This window comes from Pinus tabuliformis, chromosome 9 (assembly GCF_031772625.1).
Source record: "Pinus tabuliformis cultivar Carrire ecotype Pingquan chromosome 9, CPIR1, whole genome shotgun sequence".
Taxonomy (NCBI): Eukaryota; Viridiplantae; Streptophyta; class Pinopsida; order Pinales; family Pinaceae; genus Pinus; species Pinus tabuliformis.
The window spans coordinates 33,726,566-33,750,799 of record NC_142307.1 but is presented as its reverse complement, the minus strand read 5'-3'; the positions used below and the strand labels follow the sequence as shown (position 1 = coordinate 33,750,799).

The 24,234-nt window shown below is 39.3% G+C and overlaps 2 pseudogenes; both read left to right on the top strand.

Annotated features, from left to right (window-relative positions):
- The first annotated feature begins 14,326 nt into the window (after window positions 1-14,326).
- LOC149146979 (DNA damage-binding protein 1 pseudogene) lies at window positions 14,327-16,090 on the top strand (annotated as a pseudogene).
- A 51-nt stretch (window positions 16,091-16,141) lies between these two features.
- LOC149146978 (DNA damage-binding protein 1 pseudogene) lies at window positions 16,142-16,724 on the top strand (annotated as a pseudogene).
- Window positions 16,725-24,234: the final 7,510 nt, after the last annotated feature.

The following is a 24,234-nucleotide window of genomic DNA, read 5'->3' as shown; positions in this document are numbered from 1 at the left end:
TGTTTCTTGCTCCCTTTTTTCTTTGGATGACATTCGACCTCTTGTAGATCTTCTGGGGGTGGATTGAGACTCTCCTATTTCCCCTTCTTCCTCTGAGTCCTCGGACTCTTGGGTTTCCTCCTCATCTTCTGATATCTTCCCTTTAGTCCTCTCTGGTTCGCCTTTATATTTGGGTGGGGAGACTTCTTTCGCAGTTTCGGTCTCCTGGGTGGTCATGTTTTCAGATCCTAGTACCTCAAATTTATTTCCTTGGCTCTCTATGGGTGGGAGCTGAGAAGGGCCCGATTGGGTGGCTTTGGGGTTAGTATTTGCAGTCTTCCTGAACGCCGTTTTGGATCTTTTAGCCTGATTCCATCCTTCTTCTTTCCCTTTTTCCTCTACCCCTTTGGACGGGCAATCTCTAGCGAAGTGTCCATATACTTGACACTTCTGACATTTGAACGACAGCTATTCATAGTCCAATTTCTGTACATGCGTTTAGGGACCAACCCTTATTTTGATGGTTTATGGTAGTCCGACCTCCAGATCAACCTCCACACAGATTCTAGCGTAGTCGTACTGATCCTTGCTATTGGCCTTGTCTATGAACTTCCCAAGGGTGTTTCCGATGTGTTTCAAAGACAATGAACCGGGAGGTTGGGGAGCCTTACCCAAACCGGGACCGCTGAAGGCACGTCCATCGCCGGATCGAAATCCGGTGTCCATTTATTCAGGTATGTTATCACTAAAAAGCCTGTTGTCAAATTTTTTTAGCATATCTAAAACACAGGGTGTTTTCGAAGCGCATAGACTTGTTAACAGTTTCGCAGCGCCATCTGTTTTAGTAATTTCGTAGCGAAAGCACTGACCTTGCACTGGCTGCGCTACGAAATTAAAGATTTGCTCAGTTTTTCAGCTGAAGGTTCATATACTAAAATTAGATGATGAGAGCAGTGACAGTGTGTTCAAGGAGGCACCCTATGATGATACAGCTATTGTGGGATTGGCATCAAAGTACATTAAGGGAGTATCTCTGAATTCTGGCTCATGGGTGATTGTGAAAGATGTACATACTAATGTGGTAGACTTGCAAGAGATTTTCTGTTGAATCCTCCAGACAAAGAATCTATTAAATTCCAGAAATCATAGAGTGTTTGACATTTGGAATTGTCTTTTCACCGTCTGTAACTTCTTTCACGAAACAGGGTGCTACAATGGATTGAAAGATTAAAAAATATTTATGATTAATTTCATGTTCACACCATGTTCAAGGATACAGATAAGAATACTTCAGTGTTTCAATCTGAGGATGATTGATTTTTCTGTCATAAGTGATCTCTAAGGTAGGTAAGCGCCATGCAGGTGTTGGTATTGATGCATTGAAGGAATTATTTTTAATCAGTTTGCTTCCAGATAGGAAACTGAAGTATTTTGGCCAGCAATCTCTCCATGTCCTATCAGAATCAAAGGATGCAAATTCATTTCTTCTATTTTGGTATTGGGAAGATTGTTTAAAGCAGAGGTTTGAGCGCTTTGTCGTTGCATTGGAAGATGTTTCAAAAGATGCGCTACCTTTTTTAGAAGACAAAGCCTTGAAGACAATGTTTGATCTTCTTAAGGATAAACCTGAACAATAACGCAAGCTCCTTTCGACACTTGTGAACAAGCTTGGTGATCCAGAAAGAAAAGTGACCTCAAACGCTGGGTATCTCCTCTCATGTCTAATAATTGCTCACTCAAATAGAAGGTATCCCGTTGTTGATGGCATTGTCATGAGGAGCCTTGATGGGAAATAGGAGAGAAGATTCAGTGAATGACTCAGTCATTTCGGTTAGCTGATGATGATTGTAAAACCAAACTAGCCATAGTGCAGAAAAGACTTCCCGCACTTACAGAGTCTGGTTACAGTGCTTCTTGATATTAATAGTGACCTGGCACATTTTATGAGAAAAAAGAGCAAAGATTGAGGGTTGCGCATTTGATTATAAGGCGCGTATGAATGCTATATATTGCCATGTCCGTGAACTAGCATGGAGGATGCGCATTAACTGTTTGACAATATCAGCATTCGAATTTTCTCTTATGCAATGCAGTGATTAAATGCCAAATGTAAAGTGGTTTTTATAAAGGTTTTGATTGCCACAGGGTCGCCATGATTAATGACACCGAGATAGAGATGTGGCAAACGAAGATATTAGCTGTTCGTTCATTTGCTCTGCCACCGATGAAAGTCAGAGACACCTGGTTGATATTTGTTTTTCATTGCCATCTGCAGATTGCGCAAAAGGGGTCGTATTAGTTAAAGTCATTCCACCAGCACATTGATACAAATGGTATTGTGACTGTATCTGCTAGAGAAAAAGCAATGAATACTGGTGATTGGTATCGTAAAGTCTATGAATTCAGATTTCCGAAGATGTAAAGTTTATATCTTGCGTTTTCTGCCGAGAAAGAAGGGAGGGCGACGGCAAGGCGGAGGAGATGGTTCTGCGGGTGTTTGGTTACGGGTTTCCACTATGACAAATGATGAGTTGATTTCATCAGAGACTAGTGACACGGAAGGAGATGGACAAAATGCAGACGCTGTCTTATCTTTTGATATCATGTCTGAGGAATTTTGCTGAACAGTTGCAGAACAGAATTGAAGGAAGATCACAGTTTGAAACCATAAATTTGAAGGGAAACGTGCTAACATGGTCTCCCAACTAGCTGAACTCTCTGTGGAGAAGGAAACTTTGTCGTCAGAGTTGGCTGCTGTTCAGAGGGCATTCGTAGAACGGGAAGAACTGATGAAAGACACTTTGGAGATGCAGTCTAAATCAAAAAGGCACTTGGAAGCCATGTCAGAGAAGTTGGTTACTGTCATCAAAGAAGTTATTCAAGATGAAATCTCTGTTGCTGATCCAGACATGCAAATAATTTCTCCTCTAGAAAGTTATGTACATTTGGTTATTGGAAAGTACAAAGCATCTCTTGAAACAAAATGACAGGTTTCAGAGATATGTAGAAGAGTTGGTATCACGACCTGATGATGATTCTAAGGAGGAAACTCAGTTGCCTCTGGATGTTGCCTTGAGAGAAGCCTTCAATTGCAAAGAGAAGGAACTGTCTCAGTTACGTCAGAGACTTGATGAGGTGGATCCAGTAATATCTCAACAGGAGGAACAAATGAGGGAACTCAAAGAAAAAAAAATCATCTCTGAGAAAAAAGCTTAGCATGGCTGTATCTAAAGGCAAGGCATTGGTTCAACAACGTGATGCATTGAAACATTCATTGACTGAGAAGTCAAATGAGCTAGATATGTGTTGGCAAGAACTGTAGGCGAAAACTGCTGCATTGCATGAGGCTGAACAATCTGATATGTTAGATCAGTCTTTACTGGAAAGGAATCATCTTATTCAAAGATGGGAAGGGGTCTTGGACAGTGTTGAGATGCTAGCTTCAGTAAAATAACCGGAACCAGAGGATCGAATTGAGTGGCTAGGAAGAGCATTGAATCAAGCTCATTAGGATGTGGCTGATGCTCAATAGCAGATTGAAGATGTGCAGAATGCTAGTAATTTACTTGCCACTGAACTAGAAGAATGTCTTAGGAAGCTTGTTGATAGGTTTAAAGTTTTATCTGAAGAAGTTAACATGCTTAAGGTAACTAATCAAGAGGAAGTCGTGGGCACTGTTACTCCTTCACATGATGCACAAGTGCTGTCGAGGTTTCAGGTTGAATTTGATGCAAAGAGTGATGACTGCATTAGATGTTATTGATTCTATTCATCAATTTCAGTTTGGGGATCCAGTGGAGGTGATTGAATGGCTCGGTAAATCATTTCAAAACTTGCAAGGTAAAATAGTATCAGCTGAAGAAGATGTTAGAAAATCAAAAAGAGCTGCAGAATTACTGGTTGCAGAGTTAGATGAGGTCCATGGAAGAATGCATACCCTGAGAATTGAAGAATAAACTTCAAGGTCATGTGTCTACAACATGCAAATATATTGCTTGTTCTGTGCTGGAAAATGATGGTCAAAGACTCAGCTGAGGGGATCATTAATAAATGTAGCACAATGTTAGCAGAAAACCAGTGAGGAGGACTGTGTTTTTAAACCACACAGCAGTTTCGTAGCGCGCTACGAAACTGCTGTAGGTGATGTTTTCAATGCAAAATGAACAGTTTGACCAGGAATGTTAAGAGGAGAGACACCTGTACATCAAGGCAGAATACAGCTCATCTGGAAACATGGTATGGTATTTGGTAGCAGCGTTCAAAGTTATTAAAGAGTTGGGAACATACTTCTACACTTTCGGAGAGTGCTGGGAGACAGAGACCGTTAAGATAGGAGCATCTCTTCTGGTCAATTAATGGGCCATCAGCGCTCTTAAGCATCCTAAATCAGCATCCATTGCACCTGTAGCTCAGCCATATCAGATTAATTGAAGGAGGACAGCTGTCAAAGCATTCAAGAAAGCATCGAAGTCTACGAGGAGAAAAGAATTATTGTTTTAGTTTGATTAGGACTTTATGTAATTATAGTTTAGCATGTATGTAATTAATGCAGTTAGTTAAAGGCATATAGGAGTAGTTAATAGGAGATTCGAACTCATTCTAGAGAGAGGAATGTATTCCTATATATGGTGAAAACTAGGAGGTAATAGGGGTTGGATACTTAATAGAAAAAGTGTGTTGTTTTGGGCCACTGTAAGATCTTTTTTGACAGTAATAGTAAAACAGAGTTATACTCTTCTCAAGATTCTCGAAGGATTGCCATGGTCAAATGAAGTGATGATGTGTTATACCTTATGTTATTTTATGGTTTTGTTGTATGCAATCACTCAGAATTCATACTTGTATGCTCTGACTTCCTGTGTATACAGCAAGCTATGTGTGGTGGAATATGTTTGACTTGTAATGCTAAGAGCCTTGATTTCTATGAGTTCACTGTGTTTTCTTGTTTGCTTGATATTATAGACTCCATAGCCCAATGAGATATCTTTTGGTGTGTTTCCAACCAGTTATGCTTACATTAAATCTATTGTACAAGAGTTAGCCCTCTTACCAACATTCAAAATCAATAACCTTTTCTTGAGAGAGCCCTCTCAGGCTAGGGAGGCCAATCCTTAGTCAAAAGCTTGGTCTGAAATAGTTACACAGAGTCTGCCTGATCAGCAGCCCTTCAGTTGTGATTTTGTGATAACATTTTGGTGCGTCTGCCGGGAGCTTAAGATTGAATTTCTGAAGGTAGCAGGGGTTCAAATTATTTTTAAGGCTGCAAAACTACCTTGGCGACTCCATTGTTGAAGAATTCAAGATTTATATATTCATGGTGATTCCACTGGAGTTATGAAAGACCCAGAAGCTGACATTCTTTGTTCAAGGTATGCATGCATAGATTTCTCAGGAATTCATGGTTTTCCAAACCATTTTCCCAAGGATGAATATTTTCTAAGGAATGGTCCCAAATACAACGGAGAAGATTTGAGTTTAACCTTGGATCATATATCAGATTTTTGTGAATTTGCACAGCTTCTTAGAATTAAACATGAGGATGTTTGCATAAGGTTATTTTATGATTCATTCCAAGGGAAATGCAAACAGTGGGTTGAATGCTTGCCTGCCAAGTCCATTAAGTCATTGCCAGACTTTTGGCTTATGTTCTTGGAGGAATGGATAGATAGGTTAGAGGTGGAAGCAAACTCTCCTTCAGTTGAGGGTTTCAAACAATGGAATGATGATCATAATAAAGAGGAAACAAATGAATCTTTTTCTTTGTCCCTGTCCTCATATCTGAAATCTTTTGACTGCAAGTCAGAGGATAAGATGAAATTTTTCGATGAATTTGCCAAAGACATTGAGAAAGAAATTGAAGGTTTAGAAGGACAAATTCAGGCATACAGTTTTCCTGATCATGATTATTATTCTCAGAAATGTTTTATGGCTGAACACAAGGAGACTATGCTGCTTCCATTTTCTTTCACGACTGAGGAACTGAACACTGTGGTTGAAGATCAGTTTGCACAGCTGGAAAGTTTCAAGGAAGGACAAGCTGATCATGTATACTGGGATCCCGTAGCTGATTACATGGAAGAGTTTTACTCTCCAGTGTTTCAGTTTTCCTATGAAGATCAGAGACTATTTCAGTGGCAGCGGTCTTTACAATATCACATTGGCTCTGAAATCCGATACAGTCAGAGACAATTTCAGTGGCAGTGGTCATCACACTATGGCTCTGAATTCCGGGACAGTCAAAGAAATCAAATATCAGATGAGGCTAATGATTGGCTGCATTGGAAGTTTCATATTGATTGAGCTAAAGAAGTTGAAATGGTTAGGGTAGGTAGGTAGGTGATTGCAAATAAGCTCAAGGTTAACTGAGCATTTTTCTTTTTCAATAGATATAGTTTTCTTTCTCCTACAGTCATGCTTATAAGGCACTGGAGCTGCATGTTCTTAGTGTACCACAAGGGCACACTATCCCAAGTGGAGCCACTGTTATCACTAAAAAGCCTGTTGTCAAATTTTTTTAGCATATCTAAAACACAGGGTGTTTTCGAAGCGCATAGACTTGTTAACAGTTTCGCAGCGCCATCTGTTTTAGTAATTTCGTAGCGAAAGCACTGACCTTGCACTGGCTGCGCTACGAAATTAAAGATTTGCTCAGTTTTTCAGCTGAAGGTTCATATACTAAAATTAGATGATGAGAGCAGTGACAGTGTGTTCAAGGAGGCACCCTATGATGATACAGCTATTGTGGGATTGGCATCAAAGTACATTAAGGGAGTATCTCTGAATTCTGGCTCATGGGTGATTGTGAAAGATGTACATACTAATGTGGTAGACTTGCAAGAGATTTTCTGTTGAATCCTCCAGACAAAGAATCTATTAAATTCCAGAAATCATAGAGTGTTTGACATTTGGAATTGTCTTTTCACCGTCTGTAACTTCTTTCACGAAACAGGGTGCTACAATGGATTGAAAGATTAAAAAATATTTATGATTAATTTCATGTTCACACCATGTTCAAGGATACAGATAAGAATACTTCAGTGTTTCAATCTGAGGATGATTGATTTTTCTGTCATAAGTGATCTCTAAGGTAGGTAAGCGCCATGCAGGTGTTGGTATTGATGCATTGAAGGAATTATTTTTAATCAGTTTGCTTCCAGATAGGAAACTGAAGTATTTTGGCCAGCAATCTCTCCATGTCCTATCAGAATCAAAGGATGCAAATTCATTTCTTCTATTTTGGTATTGGGAAGATTGTTTAAAGCAGAGGTTTGAGCGCTTTGTCGTTGCATTGGAAGATGTTTCAAAAGATGCGCTACCTTTTTTAGAAGACAAAGCCTTGAAGACAATGTTTGATCTTCTTAAGGATAAACCTGAACAATAACGCAAGCTCCTTTCGACACTTGTGAACAAGCTTGGTGATCCAGAAAGAAAAGTGACCTCAAACGCTGGGTATCTCCTCTCATGTCTAATAATTGCTCACTCAAATAGAAGGTATCCCGTTGTTGATGGCATTGTCATGAGGAGCCTTGATGGGAAATAGGAGAGAAGATTCAGTGAATGACTCAGTCATTTCGGTTAGCTGATGATGATTGTAAAACCAAACTAGCCATAGTGCAGAAAAGACTTCCCGCACTTACAGAGTCTGGTTACAGTGCTTCTTGATATTAATAGTGACCTGGCACATTTTATGAGAAAAAAGAGCAAAGATTGAGGGTTGCGCATTTGATTATAAGGCGCGTATGAATGCTATATATTGCCATGTCCGTGAACTAGCATGGAGGATGCGCATTAACTGTTTGACAATATCAGCATTCGAATTTTCTCTTATGCAATGCAGTGATTAAATGCCAAATGTAAAGTGGTTTTTATAAAGGTTTTGATTGCCACAGGGTCGCCATGATTAATGACACCGAGATAGAGATGTGGCAAACGAAGATATTAGCTGTTCGTTCATTTGCTCTGCCACCGATGAAAGTCAGAGACACCTGGTTGATATTTGTTTTTCATTGCCATCTGCAGATTGCGCAAAAGGGGTCGTATTAGTTAAAGTCATTCCACCAGCACATTGATACAAATGGTATTGTGACTGTATCTGCTAGAGAAAAAGCAATGAATACTGGTGATTGGTATCGTAAAGTCTATGAATTCAGATTTCCGAAGATGTAAAGTTTATATCTTGCGTTTTCTGCCGAGAAAGAAGGGAGGGCGACGGCAAGGCGGAGGAGATGGTTCTGCGGGTGTTTGGTTACGGGTTTCCACTATGACAAATGATGAGTTGATTTCATCAGAGACTAGTGACACGGAAGGAGATGGACAAAATGCAGACGCTGTCTTATCTTTTGATATCATGTCTGAGGAATTTTGCTGAACAGTTGCAGAAGAGAATTGAAGGAAGATCACAGTTTGAAACCATAAATTTGAAGGGAAACGTGCTAACATGGTCTCCCAACTAGCTGAACTCTCTGTGGAGAAGGAAACTTTGTCGTCAGAGTTGGCTGCTGTTCAGAGGGCATTCGTAGAACGGGAAGAACTGATGAAAGACACTTTGGAGATGCAGTCTAAATCAAAAAGGCACTTGGAAGCCATGTCAGAGAAGTTGGTTACTGTCATCAAAGAAGTTATTCAAGATGAAATCTCTGTTGCTGATCCAGACATGCAAATAATTTCTCCTCTAGAAAGTTATGTACATTTGGTTATTGGAAAGTACAAAGCATCTCTTGAAACAAAATGACAGGTTTCAGAGATATGTAGAAGAGTTGGTATCACGACCTGATGATGATTCTAAGGAGGAAACTCAGTTGCCTCTGGATGTTGCCTTGAGAGAAGCCTTCAATTGCAAAGAGAAGGAACTGTCTCAGTTACGTCAGAGACTTGATGAGGTGGATCCAGTAATATCTCAACAGGAGGAACAAATGAGGGAACTCAAAGAAAAAAAAAATCATCTCTGAGAGAAAAGCTTAGCATGGCTGTATCTAAAGGCAAGGCATTGGTTCAACAACGTGATGCATTGAAACATTCATTGACTGAGAAGTCAAATGAGCTAGATATGTGTTGGCAAGAACTGTAGGCGAAAACTGCTGCATTGCATGAGGCTGAACAATCTGATATGTTAGAGCAGTCTTTACTGGAAAGGAATCATCTTATTCAAAGATGGGAAGGGGTCTTGGACAGTGTTGAGATGCTAGCTTCAGTAAAATAACCGGAACCAGAGGATCGAATTGAGTGGCTAGGAAGAGCATTGAATCAAGCTCATTAGGATGTGGCTGATGCTCAATAGCAGATTGAAGATGTGCAGAATGCTAGTAATTTACTTGCCACTGAACTAGAAGAATGTCTTAGGAAGCTTGTTGATAGGTTTAAAGTTTTATCTGAAGAAGTTAACATGCTTAAGGTAACTAATCAAGAGGAAGTCGTGGGCACTGTTACTCCTTCACATGATGCACAAGTGCTGTCGAGGTTTCAGGTTGAATTTGATGCAAAGAGTGATGACTGCATTAGATGTTATTGATTCTATTCATCAATTTCAGTTTGGGGATCCAGTGGAGGTGATTGAATGGCTCGGTAAATCATTTCAAAACTTGCAAGGTAAAATAGTATCAGCTGAAGAAGATGTTAGAAAATCAAAAAGAGCTGCAGAATTACTGGTTGCAGAGTTAGATGAGGTCCATGGAAGAATGCATACCCTGAGAATTGAAGAATAAACTTCAAGGTCATGTGTCTACAACATGCAAATATATTGCTTGTTCTGTGCTGGAAAATGATGGTCAAAGACTCAGCTGAGGGGATCATTAATAAATGTAGCACAATGTTAGCAGAAAACCAGTGAGGAGGACTGTGTTTTTAAACCACACAGCAGTTTCGTAGCGCGCTACGAAACTGCTGTAGGTGATGTTTTCAATGCAAAATGAACAGTTTGACCAGGAATGTTAAGAGGAGAGACACCTGTACATCAAGGCAGAATACAGCTCATCTGGAAACATGGTATGGTATTTGGTAGCAGCGTTCAAAGTTATTAAAGAGTTGGGAACATACTTCTACACTTTCGGAGAGTGCTGGGAGACAGAGACCGTTAAGATAGGAGCATCTCTTCTGGTCAATTAATGAGCCATCAGCGCTCTTAAGCATCCTAAATCAGCATCCATTGCACCTGTAGCTCAGCCATATCAGATTAATTGAAGGAGGACAGCTGTCAAAGCATTCAAGAAAGCATCGAAGTCTACGAGGAGAAAAGAATTATTGTTTTAGTTTGATTAGGACTTTATGTAATTATAGTTTAGCATGTATGTAATTAATGCAGTTAGTTAAAGGCATATAGGAGTAGTTAATAGGAGATTCGAACTCATTCTAGAGAGAGGAATGTATTCCTATATATGGTGAAAACTAGGAGGTAATAGGGGTTGGATACTTTATAAAAAAAGAGTGTTGTTTTGGGCCATTGTAAGACCTTTTTTGACAGTAATAGTAAAACAGAGTTATTCTCTTCCCAAGATTCTCGAAGGATTGCCATGGTCAAATGAAGTGATGATGTGTTATACCTTATGTTATTTTATGGTTTTGTTGTATGCAATCACTCAGAATTCATACTTGTATGCTCTGACTTCCTGTGTATACAGCAAGCTATGTGTGGTGGAATATGTTTGACTTGTAATGCTAAGAGCCTTGATTTCTATGAGTTCACTGTGTTTTCTTGTTTGCTTGATATTATAGACTCCATAGCCCAATGAGATATCTTTTGGTGTGTTTCCAACCAGTTATGCTTACATTAAATCTATTGTACAAGAGTTAGCCCTCTTACCAACATTCAAAATCAATAACCTTTTCTTGAGAGAGCCCTCTCAGGCTAGGGAGGCCAATCCTTAGTCAAAAGCTTGGTCTGAAATAGTTACACAGAGTCTGCCTGATCAGCAGCCCTTCAGTTGTGATTTTGTGATAACAAGGTACAGCCCTTGAGGCCCCATGAAGTAAGGGCCATTTCTAAAGATTAGGTCCTTGTCCTCTTTATCTAAGAATTCGAATAGGAAGTATCCTCTTCAGAGGAAGTAAGACGTTATCTTATTCTTGATTAGGGGAGCCCAGTTTCTAGCAACCCAGCTCTCTGTTGATTTTGGGGAGGGTCAGAGACCTGTAAACTGCCCGACCAGAGCACGATCTGCCAGAGACAAGGCTACTTGAATCGGCCCTTCAGGAGGTAGAGCAATCTCGGGAGTGTCTTCCAGTCTTTTCACGAACTTGTCAGCTTCCACGGCTTTCTTCTTGGTCAGAAAGGCCAACAAGGATCTGAAGGCCTCAGCAGCAGATGGAGGGGGAGGGGAGGAAGGCCCATGAGGGGGATCCGGTTCCTCCATGATGAACCAGATCAAAACCTAGCCAAATGCAGCCAAATACTAAGCGATAAACCCCGCAGCCTGAGGAAGAACACTCTGCGATCCAGCCCGCAGGAGACGGAGGGATGCAACAGCGGGTCTGTCTGCAGGGAGCAGAGGGGAGCAGAGGCTGGCACGAGTGCAGGGATCAAGATCTGCCGGATGCGGATCTCTCAGAGGGAGGGCCGAGACGCGCAGCAGCCAGCTCGTGTAGCACTCCAGCGAAAAAAGTATCAAGTAATTATTAGGTGGATGGTATAAATTATTATCCATGAAATATGTTAGAATATTCTTAGTAATAATCACTAATAAAAAGATAAGATTTCTCTCAAATTTAGTCATATATATATATATCGGGCACGTGGTATTGATAACCCATAGTATTAGTGCATGGTATTGTAACAAAGACTATTTACAAGTTACGAATTTCTCTTATAAAGTGGAGGTGAATCTCCATGGTTAATAATATTGTCACATATTTTTTGAAATGTATATATTAATTATTTTATGGTTTACTGACCATTTAATTTATATGGTTGTATTGATTACCTTATGGAGTGACTTAACAAGTGAATCAAATCAGATTTTTTTTTTTTCCAAAGAAAAAAGCGAACTTTTTTATAAGAAGTAAAAAAGTTACAAGCAGATGAGTTAACATTCTGAAGTGTTCTGCCTAATAAAAGGCCAGCCTCCTCTAGTGAGGATCATCAGCACCCCTACACCGTGCTGCTCAAAAAAGTGCACATGCTCTCGGCCTAGACAGCCGTACCCAGAAAGGAAAAAACATGATCAGAATTCCGAAATCCAGCTGGGCCTCCTTTCAAGAGGAAAACGACCCAGCTGATCCCATACCGATATATAATATCCGCAAACCGCTCTAAAAACCAGAGCATCATGGTCTAAGAAGGTGAAACGTAACAACATAGTGAAAACATATGCCACCAGATTTCCTATGAAAGACAGAACATCTAGTGCATATAGCAAAAAAAGAGAAACAACTATGCATATGGAGGTTGATCCGACACACGGATCTGGTCCTGGATCTGTTCGGTTATTCTCCACGAGCCCAAATTTTGTTGAAGACCTGCCTTAGAAAGCCCATCTGCAACCTCATTGAATTCCCTGTATATATGTTCAATGGAAAAAACATTAAACTGCTGCTTTAAGGATTGAATTTCTTCTAAAAGAGGCAACAACATATAATTCTGGCATCTGAATTTCCCAATCAAATCAGATTTTAAAATGAATGTTTCTTTTTTTTTAATAGAGACAAAATTTTAATTAGCAAAATTCAACTTAAAAATGTATTACTCATTTATAAAAAGCATATTATCACTCAATCCACATTCTAATACACATCTAGATTTAAAATTATCCTATGTAGTGACTTACTAAGTAGACAAAGTCAATCCTTAATGAACCAAAACCCAAAGGAAAAGCTCCAAAGTCAAAAGTAATCATAAAAAATGAGAAACTATAACCGTAAGACCTATTTGAAAGAGAATCTTACGTAAAATGTAGTTGAATTTGTCCACTGATTAACCAACTTTTATATTTAAATTCATTTAGGGCAAAAATAGTTAAAGTGAACCACCTGAACCTACCTATAATTTTATTTTAGAAAATTTAAAAATTTTAAATTATTTAAAAATTTCAAGCCAATTTTTATATTTAAAATAAAAAATATATTTTTAAAAAATTAATAATATATATATATATATATATATAGATATATATATTTAATTAATATTTTTAAAAAATAAAATTATCTATTTATTTAAAATAATTTTTAATATTTGATTTTTTTTAAATAATTTAAATAAAAACTATCAACCTTCCCAGATAATTTAGGCGGGGATACTAGACTCCAAGAAATACATATCCTTACTATTATAGGCCATAACACCCAATTAATTGAATGTCGGTGGGACTACTCAAATGTGGGCATTTCCTTGGAGTTCACTAGTTTATTGTCGTGGAAGAAAACTTCCTTTCTTGAGGTTCACTGGTTTGTTGCGGCGGAAGGAGAATTTTCTTTCTCAGAGTTCACTAGTTTGTTGCTGCCTCAGGAAAATTTTCTTGAGGTTCAGTCGTTTGTTGCTGCCGAATTAGGAGAGCAGAAGCACTTGTTGCCGTTAACCCGAGGCTAGCTCTTTTCAAGGGGTAGAAGATGAATATGTGGAACTACGTTGTAAGTGTCCATAAGCCCACTGCTGTGACTCATTGTTGCGTGGGCAACTTTACTGGTCCTCGCGACATTAATCTCATCATTGCAAAAAGCACCTGGATTGAGATCCATTCTCTCTCCTCTCAGGGTTTACAAAAAGTTCTACAAGTACCAATCTATGGCCGAATCGCAGTGCTTGAACTGTTCCGACCTGCTGGGGAGCAGCAGGATTCTCTTGTTATTTCCACAGAAGAATACAAGTTGAGTGTTGTTCAGTGGAATAATAACGGGGGCCGTGAGCTTATTACCAGGGCTGTCGCAGATGTCTGGGATTTTGTCGCAAATGTCTGGGATTTTGTCGCGATCCCTGTCAAGAGTGGATATGAGATTGGTATGGTTGATCCGGATTGTCGAGTCATTGGATTCCACCTCTTTAATGGCGTATTTACAATTTTAGCATATGATGGTGTTGCAGGAGTTACACACGCTTTCGATATCATGCTGGACAGAACTGTTGAAGTTGTGGATATCAAGTTCTTGTATGGTTGTTCAAAGCCCACAATTGCTGTGCTATACCAACAACAACTCAGTTGTATGAATGGAGATGAAGTGCAAGTAAGAACATACGAGGTAGATGTAAAAGGCAGGGATTTTAAGGAGATGCCCTGGTCTGTGCCCAATTTAGACCATGGTGCCCGTATGTTAATACCTGTTCCCATTGCCTTTTGGAGGTGTTATTATTATTGGTGAGAAGACCATTGCTTATTTCAGTCCCTCTCCCTCTGTAGTATTCAAAGCTGTTCCCACACCCAACTCAATGACTATCATTCAGGCTTATGCCAAAGTCCATGATTCTCAATATCTGCTCGGTGACCACATGGGTCACCTTCACTTGCTTTCTCTCATTCATGAAAAGGGAACGGTTACTGGTCTCAATATAGATCTGCTAGGTGACACATCTGTTGCTTCAACAATCTGTTATTTAGAGAATGGATTTGTGTACATTGGGTCTGATGAAGGAGATTCACAACTTGTCAAACTGCATCTTCCCCCGGATTCTATATATGGATCAGTGGGATTTTCAGTTGTGGAAACATATGTTAACCTTGGTCCAATCGTGGACTTTTGTGTTGTTGATCATGGTGGACAAGAACACGTCGTGACTTGTTCTGGAGGATTCAACCATGGCTGCCTTCGCATTCTCAGGAGTGGCATACGAATCAACGAGCATGCAGCTGCAGAGTTTGCAGATGTAAAGGGAATGTGGCCATTACGAGCTTCTTCGACTCGTGACGATTTCGACACTTATTTGGTGCTGAGCTTTCTTGGTGAGACTCGTGTACTTGCCATTAACTCAAATGATGAGCTAGAAGAAACACATGAAATACAAGGATTTGTCCTTCATGCTCCTTCCTTATTCTGTCAAGATGCTATTCATGACCAGCTTGTTCAGGTAACAGCAAGTTCTGTGAGATTAATGAGTGCGTCTTCTGGACAGCTATTGTCTGAATGGAGAGCCCCCACCGCCACAGGATTGTCTATAACAGTAGCCACAGGTAGTGCTACCCAGGTTTTGTTGGCCACTCGAGGGTGTAATATTGTCTACTTGGAAATTGGAGAGGGATCCCTAACACTGAAGGGACATAAAAAGATTGAGTATGATGTATCTTGCATGGACATAACTCCTATTGGTCAGGATAGTAAACGGAGTGAATTGGCAGCTGTTGGACTATGGAAAGACCAAAGTATCAGAATTTATTCTCTTCCTGATCTGAAACTCATTCAAAGTCTCCAATTTGCCGAGAATGTTGTTACCCGGTCTGTTTTATTTTGTAAATTTGAAGGGATTTCATACTTGCTGTGTGGGCTTGGGGATGGGCACTTATATAACCTAGCATTGAATGTGAGCAGTGGGGAGCTTTCTGACGGGGAAAAGAAAAAGATTTCCTTGGGTACCAAAGGAATAAATCTGAGGACTTTTCGTCATGAGAATGCAACGCATGTGTTAGCGTTAGGTGACAGGGCCACAGTTATTTGCAGTAGTAACCTGAGGTTGGCGTATAGTAATGTGAGTGTGGGAGAAGTTAATCATATGTGTTCTTTCCATTCAAAATCTTTCCCTAACAGCATTGTGGTTGTAAAGGAAGACATGCTTTCTTTTGGTTCAATCGATAATATTCAGAATATTTACATCTCATCAGTTCATCTCGAGGAACACCCATATCGTATTTTCTATCAAGACAAGTCTGGAACATTTGCCATCTGCAGCATGAAGTATGGTTATGATGAAATGCAAAAACACTTCATTCGTCTCTTAGATGAAAAGACATTTGAAAATATTTCATCATATCCACTGGATATGTATGAAGAAGGTTGTTCAATCCTCAGTTGCTCATTTACAGATGATCATAACACTGTCTATTGTTGTGTTGGGACAGCTTATCGGTATCCTGATCAGGAAACTATATTTATTAAGAAGGGCCGAATTTTGGTCTTTTCGGTTGGAAACAGACAACTGCGTCTGGTTACAGAGAAGGAGACAAAGGGATCTGCAATCTCAATGCTTTTAATGGAAAATTAGTTGCAGGAATCAACGAAAAGATTGACTTGTACAAATGGATGATCCGTGATGATGTTTCCAGGGAGCTGGAGTTTGAATGTGGAGTTTGAATGTGAGCACTCTGTGTAAAAACTCGTGGGGATTTTATCTTAGTTGGTGATTGTGTACAATCTATGTATTTGTTGGTATACAAGAATATTGATGAGAGGGGAGGCATATTAGAAGAGAAGGCTCACGATTATAGTGCAAACTTGAAGGTGAATACCATCTTGGAGCTCTTGTTAACCAGTTCAGGCGTGCATCTTTAGCTCAGCCCTTGCCCTTGTATGGGAATACCATTCCTACAGTAATATTTGGAACAACTAATGGTATGATTGGTCTTATTGCATCACTTCCAGAGGAGCAATATCAAATTCTTCAAAAGCTGCAAATGCATCTTGTGAACGTAATAAGAGGAGTAGGAGGCTTAAACCATGAGCAGTGGAGGTCATTCAACACTGGTGACACAAGAAATGTGAAACAGTTGCTGGATGGCGATTTGATTGAGTCTTTTCTGGATCTCAACAGCCAAAGGATGAGCGAAATTGCAACTGCCATGACCATTCCTATTGATGAGTTATGCAAAATGGTGGAATACCTTGCCAGCTTACATTGATATCTTTTATTTTATTTTTTTATCCAATGTACTTTTGAAATTGGAAAAATTATTTTGCTTGGGGTTTGTTTGGTGCCGTAATTGGTTAGCAGAACTGGTTTTGAGTTACATATATTGAATATGCTTTTTGGGTTACATTTCAATTATTTTTTATCTAACCCTGATGATATAATTATTTGTTTTGAGTTTATCATTTGTTAATATAAGAATATGTTTTTCCGGTTATAGTTTAATTATCTTTATTTGTATTTTTAGATCATTTATGGACATGTTAAGTAATAGTTTATGGAAAATTTTCACAAAAATAATTGAAATATAGAATTATGTTAGGAGCACTGGATTTGAGTTACCATTTATTGAATATGTTTTTTGGGTTATATTTCAATTATTTTTATTTGTTGCAGTTATTTGTTTTTGAATATGTTTTTTTGAGTTACATTTCAATTATTTTTATCTGTGTTGCTATTATTTGTTGTGTCATCATTTGTCAAAATAGGTTTACATTTCAATTATTTTTATTTGTATTTTGAAATCATCTATATTTATGGATGGGTTAAGTAATGGTTTATGGAAATTTTTCACAAAAATAATTGAAATATAGAATTATGTTAAGAGAACTGGATTTGAGTTACCATTTATTGAATATGTTTTTTGGGTTATATTTCGATTATTTTGATTTGTTGTTTGTTTGTTGTAGTTGTTTGTTTTGAGTTACCATTTGTCAATATAAGAATATGTTTTCTGGAGTTGCATTTCAATTATTTTTATATGTAATTTTAGATCATCTATATTTATGGGCTGGTTAAGTAATGGGCTGTTTAGATCATCTATTCTCCTAGTAAATGTGAGGGTACATTGGGTAATGTGAAATGAATATTGTCAGGCCAGGTTAACTCCAGACTTGGCATGACATGGTATCAGAGCCAGTCCTAAGAATAGTCGTAACTCCTCTCATTGATTCTCTGCGCATCGGTTTCGCTGCCTCTCCACCCCTGACAAAGGCTCAGATCCCAGCATCCGTTTCGCTGCCTCTCCACCGCTGCCTCTCATTGATTGTCCTGCGCATCTGCGGGGTAAACGTTTCCAAGCAAGTCTTTCTTGCTGTCCGAAGAAACCCACTACCAAAAAAAAAAGGCCTCTGTCATTTTCCCTGAGGCCGAGGCCGGACTGTATTTTCCTCACTGGTCCTTAGCTGTCTCTGGCTATGGAGGCTCGTCCAAGTACTTGAATACATCGTTTAAAACAAAGTAGTCCTTGTCCTGAGGAGCAAGGAAGAAAGACTGTGTGAAATTCCGTTTTAGACCATCTTTTCCATTCAATACGCCCGAGAGTCCACAGTCTTTATCTCTGCTGTATAGTCACTATAGTCTAGTGAGCTAATCTTATCATTTATCGCCGCCATGGTTGTTGTACAGCTCATCTCTCCATTTGGTTCTAGGCGGCCAAGCTTGCTCGAATCCTGATAAAACCTGAATACCATTTGGGGCGACTGGTGGAGAACATGGTAATATTGATGCACAAAGGTGTTTCCAACCGCTGAGTCGGGAGGGACAGCGACAACTGCTGCATGGTTCACTTGCTGGGTCGTCATGTTTCTGAACCGATATGTTGAAGCAACTTTTGGACGCAGTTAGTCTTCAGTTTGGAGATCTTTGAAACCATCTTTTTGCATGCACTCTTGGCGTTGTTGGAGCCGACTTGTTGCGGAGACTTGATACCAACTTTGGAGCTGTATTGAAAGAGCACGTTGGAGCATTTCTTGAATCACTGTTGGAGTATTGAGAGAGCACGTTGAAGCATTTTTTTTGAATAATTGTTTGGAAGAAGATGACATGTTGCGAACAACATTGTAGAGAGAAAGCGGGGGTGCCGAGGTATTTAATCCAATATGTTTTGTTATAGATTGCCTAAGCAGGCTTCCAAGTCTACTTACAAAAGCCATTGTGCCCCTTCAACATGCAAAACCCAGAAGTGCTAATCGGCCCTCAGCACGATTACTTCACTGAAAAATCACCGAACTGAGACCAGGACGAAACCCTGCTTAAACGCTCGTTGTCGGAATCTATTTCTCCCGTCTTGTATCGGTCATACACTCCCTCCACGAGCCCCTTACCGGATTCAAGGCCGTCCTGCTAGTTCTCTACACCAGTGAAGTCAAAACGTTTAAAGTATTTATATATTGCGGTGCTTTCAAAATAGTGATATATTAATAAAGTGAAATGATATAGTCATATACTGCGCTGCTTTCAAAATAGTATTACATATACATTGAAGTGATATATTGATATATATTGAAGTGATATATTGAAGTGATCCCTTGAGCGTGTTTTTTTCAAAACATAGTAGTATTGCAGCGATATAAGAAATGCTCATGCTTCTATCAAACGTTAGAAGAAAATAAAGTGCATAAGTCTGTGGCATAAGGATTTTTTTTTTCAGCAGAAGAATTTTTACAAGTTGCATTCAATCATCTCTATGGTAGGGATAGTTCTCACTAGCAAGGAGAACTATCCTGAATGGTCCCGGATGATCAAACACACCCTCATCTTCAATTAGTTGTGGAAGGGAGTGTGTGTCGGAGAAGGAGACAATGACCCAGTACAGCCTACATCAGACAAAGAGCTCGTCATTTGGGATAACAAGAACAGCAAAGCATATGCATTAATCGCAGCATCTGTAAATGAAGAAGTAAGTCGCCATATTTCATCATATTCAACTGCCTTTGAAGCTCTACAAAAACTCAAAGAACTCTATGACTCACATTCTGCACTTGAAGTTGTTCAGCTCATGATTAAACTCTTCACCCTTGAACTGAAAAATAATGATCCTCTTGCTCTTGCATCTGAAGTTAAATCCATAATGCATGATATCAAATCCACTAAGGTTGAGCTGGATATCCCTCTTATTGCTTTTCTCAAGGCACTTTATCCTACTTACTCCAATTATCTTGAGTCTTTACAATCAAATGGAAATCTTAAAGATATAACCTTTGACTCTCTTGTGAAAAAGTTTGCTGAAAGAGAAAAAGCCTTTGGAAAGAAGACAGTCCCTGAATCTTTTGAAGAGACTGTCTGCCTTGCTCATAAAGAAAAGCATCCTGCTCATGATTCTACAAGAGGAAGAGGTGGACGAAGAGGAAGAGGAAGATACTTCAGAGGCAGGGGGGGCAGACACTCTCAAGCAGAAAAGGCAGATCTGCATTGCATTCGCTGCAAACGAAATGGATCACATGATGCTTCTACATGCAAGCTACCATGGGACAAAATTGAGCAGAAAAGAAACCAGCAGAAAGGTAAAACTGATGATACAGACAAAGGTAAAGCACCTGAATCCGCTCACTATATTGAGGCACAATGTAACATTGGAGTAAATGAAGATTTGTTTAATGCTTCACTTGCTTCTTCGAAAAATGATTGGTTGCTTGATTCAAGAGCAACCTATCATATGACTCATAGGAAAGATTTTTTTGAAGATTTCACTGACAATGTTGATGGAGCAGTATACTTTGCAGATCAGTAAAAAATCAAGCCATCAGGGCTTGGCACAATCAGGCTTAAACTGCCTGGTCTTCCAGACTTTCTTCTGGATCATGTTCTATATCTCCCACAACTCAAGAGAAACTTGTTGTCCTTGGTCCACATCCGCCAACAAGGTTACTCCATTCATATGTTTGATGGCAAGCTTGAGGTAAGAAAAGCTTCTGACCACTCACTTGTCATGAGGGGAATAGAAGAATAAAGGCTTCTCAAACTACACGGAACCTCTGCTCATGCACAACATTTCTCATATATTTCTCATCATGAAGAAGGTACACTTCCATCAAGTTTATTATGGCATGCTAGATTTGGACATTTAAACTATGACAGTCTCCACTTGTTGAAGAAAAATGGTGTTGCTGGTTTGCCTACAATTCCTAGAAAACATAAGCAATGTGATGCTTGCATTCTAGGAAAGCATAGCAAACAGTGTTTTCATGATTCACATTCAAGAGCACATAGGAAGCTTGAACTCATTCATTCAGATTTATGTGGTCCAATGCCTGTTCCTTCTGCAAATGGAAATAAATATATCATGACATTTATTGATGATTACACTAGAATGTGTTGGGTTTATTTATTGAAGAACAAATCTGATGCTTTTCAAACATTCAAGAATTTTCATAAATGGATTGAAAATGATGCACAATCTCATATTGGGTCTATTCGCACTGATAATGGAAAAGAATGTACATCAAATGAATTTGAACACTATCTTCGCCAACATGGGATTAAACATCAAACAACTGTGCCTTATAATCCTCAACAGAATGGTGTAGCTGAAAGAATGAATAGAACAATCTTGAATATGGTACGATCCATGCTTTGCTTCAAAAATGTAAAGATAATGTTTTGGGCTGATGCTGTTCTATGTGTTGCATATATAAAGAATAGATTTCCATCTAGTGCTATAAGAAACAAGACTCCTTATGAATTGTGGTATGGACATGTTCCTTCGGTAAAACATCTCAGGATCTTTGGTTCCACTTGTTATGCTTTAATACCAAAGGTACATAGAAACAAACTTGGTGCTAGAAGTCGTAAGTGTATCTTCCTGGGGTATTCAAACACATCTAAAGCATACCGCCTCTATGATGAAGTAAATAAAAAGTTTGTTTTATCTAGAGATGTCATTTTTCTCGAATCATCCAAATCTGACAATGTTGTTGAGCAGCAACTTGATCGCTTGGATAGATTCGCAGAAAAAAAATCATTTCAAGAATTTGATAATCAGATTCCACATCTTGAAGGGGGGATTCCTATACTAGAACAACATGGGGAATCTTCTTCTGAAGAACAATCTCCTCTGCATGAAACTCCAACAACGGATGATGCTTTAAGTGATGTAATTGATAGAATTGGGAGACTCAATCTTGATTCAATCCCAACTCAATCAACAGAGCAGCCTGGACCATCTCAGAAATGTCCCCCAAAGTGGCTGACAAAGACACTTGAAAGTGTTCATCCTGATGAAATTGGAAAAACAGGAACCAGAAATACAAACCGACAAGATGGAGGTGATGTAGATGACTCTAATTCACCTTTTGATATGGATGTTACTTATGATTGTGAATTGAACTTGTCTACAGATTTTGAACCAACTTCCTTCAAAGAAGCTGCTTCTCATGATGAATGGAAAGAAGCGATGCAAAAGGAGTATGATGCCCTCATAAAGAATGGCACTTGGAAGCTGGTTGATCCTCCATTTGGAACCAAACTAATTGGCTACAAGTGGGTCTATAAGAATAAATACAAAGTTGATGGCTCACTTGACAAGCACAAAGCTAGGCTTGTGGCAAAAGGTTTTGCACAGAAGGAAGGGGTCGATTATGAGGAAACTTTTGCCCCCACAGCAAAATGGGCCACCATCCGGACACTCTTTGCACTAGCTGCTCAGAATGGTTGGAAAGTCCATCAAATGGATGTAAAAACTGCATTCTTGAATGGAGATCTAAAAGAGAATGTTTTTATGTCCCAGCCTGAAGGATTTGCTGTAAAAGGACATGAACATAAAGTATGCAAACTTGTGAAGTCCCTGTATGGCCTCAAACAAGCACCATGAGCCTGGTATGAAAAAATAACAGAGCATCTTCTGAAACTCAACTTCAATCATTTTGATCTTGATGTTGCAACTTTATTTATCAAGAAAGTTGGAAAAACAGTTGTATATCTTGTGGTATACGTAGATGATGTTTTAATGACAGGGAACAATGAAAGCTATATTGCATCCATAAAGAAAGAATTAGGAAAAAGTTTTGAAATGACTGATTTGGGCTATGTTCATTATTATCTTGGCATTGAAGTAACCCAACATCCAAAATCCATATTTCTTTCTCAAAAGAAATACATTGGAGATTTGTTAAACAGATTTGGCATGATAGAGTGCAATCCTCTTTCTACTCCAATGGAACAAAACTTAAAGCTCACATCTATTGAAGGAAAGGAATTTGAGGATGCAACAAAGTATAGACAGCTTATAGGAAGTCTCATCTACCTCACTAATACCAGACCAGACATTTCATTCGCTGTTGGAATCCTCTCTAGGTTTATGCAAAAGCCTTGTGAGGGACATTGGTCTGCTGCAAAAAGAGTTCTCAGGTACTTGAAGGGCACTCAAGACCTTGGAATCAAGTATACACAGGTGGACAACTTTAGCTTGATTGGATACTCTGATTTAGACTTCGATGGAGACAAAGAAACTGGAGTATCTACTTCAGGATATGCTATGAGTCTTGGATTAGGAGCTGTCTCTTGGAGATCACGCAAACAATTAGTTCTAGCAGATTCCACAACAGAAGCAGAATACGTGGCAGCAACTGAAGCAACGAAAGAAATTGTGTGGCTCAGGAAAATTCTTGAAGAATTGCAGGTAAAACAAGTACAATCAACTCCACTCATGATTGACAACACCTCTGCAATAAAGTTGGCCAAGAACCCAAAGTTCCATGATCGTACTAAGCACATCAATACTAAATATCATCTGATCCGACATCATGTTGAGGCCAAAACAATCCATCTCCGTCATTGTTCCACAAATGAGCAAATTGCAGACATCTTCACCAAAGCGCTTGGAAGAGAAAAGCTTGAAAGATTCAGAACGATGCTTGGACTCACCAACATCCCTTCAGATTAAGGGGGGAAATTGTTGACACCTAATCCTCAGCGGTTGGGTGTACCCGGAATGTGAACAGTCATCAAGTAGATGAACTGTTCAGTCACATTCCTGTATATAAGCAATAGTTACCTAATGAAATAAATCAATCAGTTTCCTTCTGCCAAGTCTGGAGTTAACCTGGCCTGACAAATACATATATTATGAAATAATGGAAGGAGACCATATCCTACCTAATATTCAATTTGAGAAGTTAAGTGGGGAATTTGAATAATGGAAATCATGAATTTTATATTAGACCAATATTTTTAGATAATGTAAACATTAACAAAATTTGTAGGATAAGATTTAAGTGGGGCATTACATACACCCCTCCTTCAGAAAACTTCGTCCCGAAGTTAGAATGAAAAGATGCAAGGAGCATAGCATCCAGAGAGAGTTATAACAATAAAATCGGATAATTCCGACAATGACATTTCTTCCCATCAAGAGTCTCCAACTGATCTATATCCTCCTATCCACCCTGGCCTACTTCCGTTCCTGCCCTATCTGTCCTCTGCTACCTTATCAGTGGCAAAGGCCATACTGACCACTGATAAAACCGACATGGTGGAAGCGTCGAATGCATCGACCGAACTTTCTCCAACAGGCATCTGGCAATCGTCATCACATGTTTAGGGGGAGCGTTCAGCTGTCCTCCCCACGATTCCAGGTTTCGGAGGATACACGGTGGGAAACACCTCCACCCCTCCTTCAGAGCACAGACCACACTACAGAGCTGGTTGGACTTGTCATCGAATAATCCAGTCAGGTCATCTTGCCACCTGTCATTTGCATTTTACTCATGTCATAAGAGTGCATA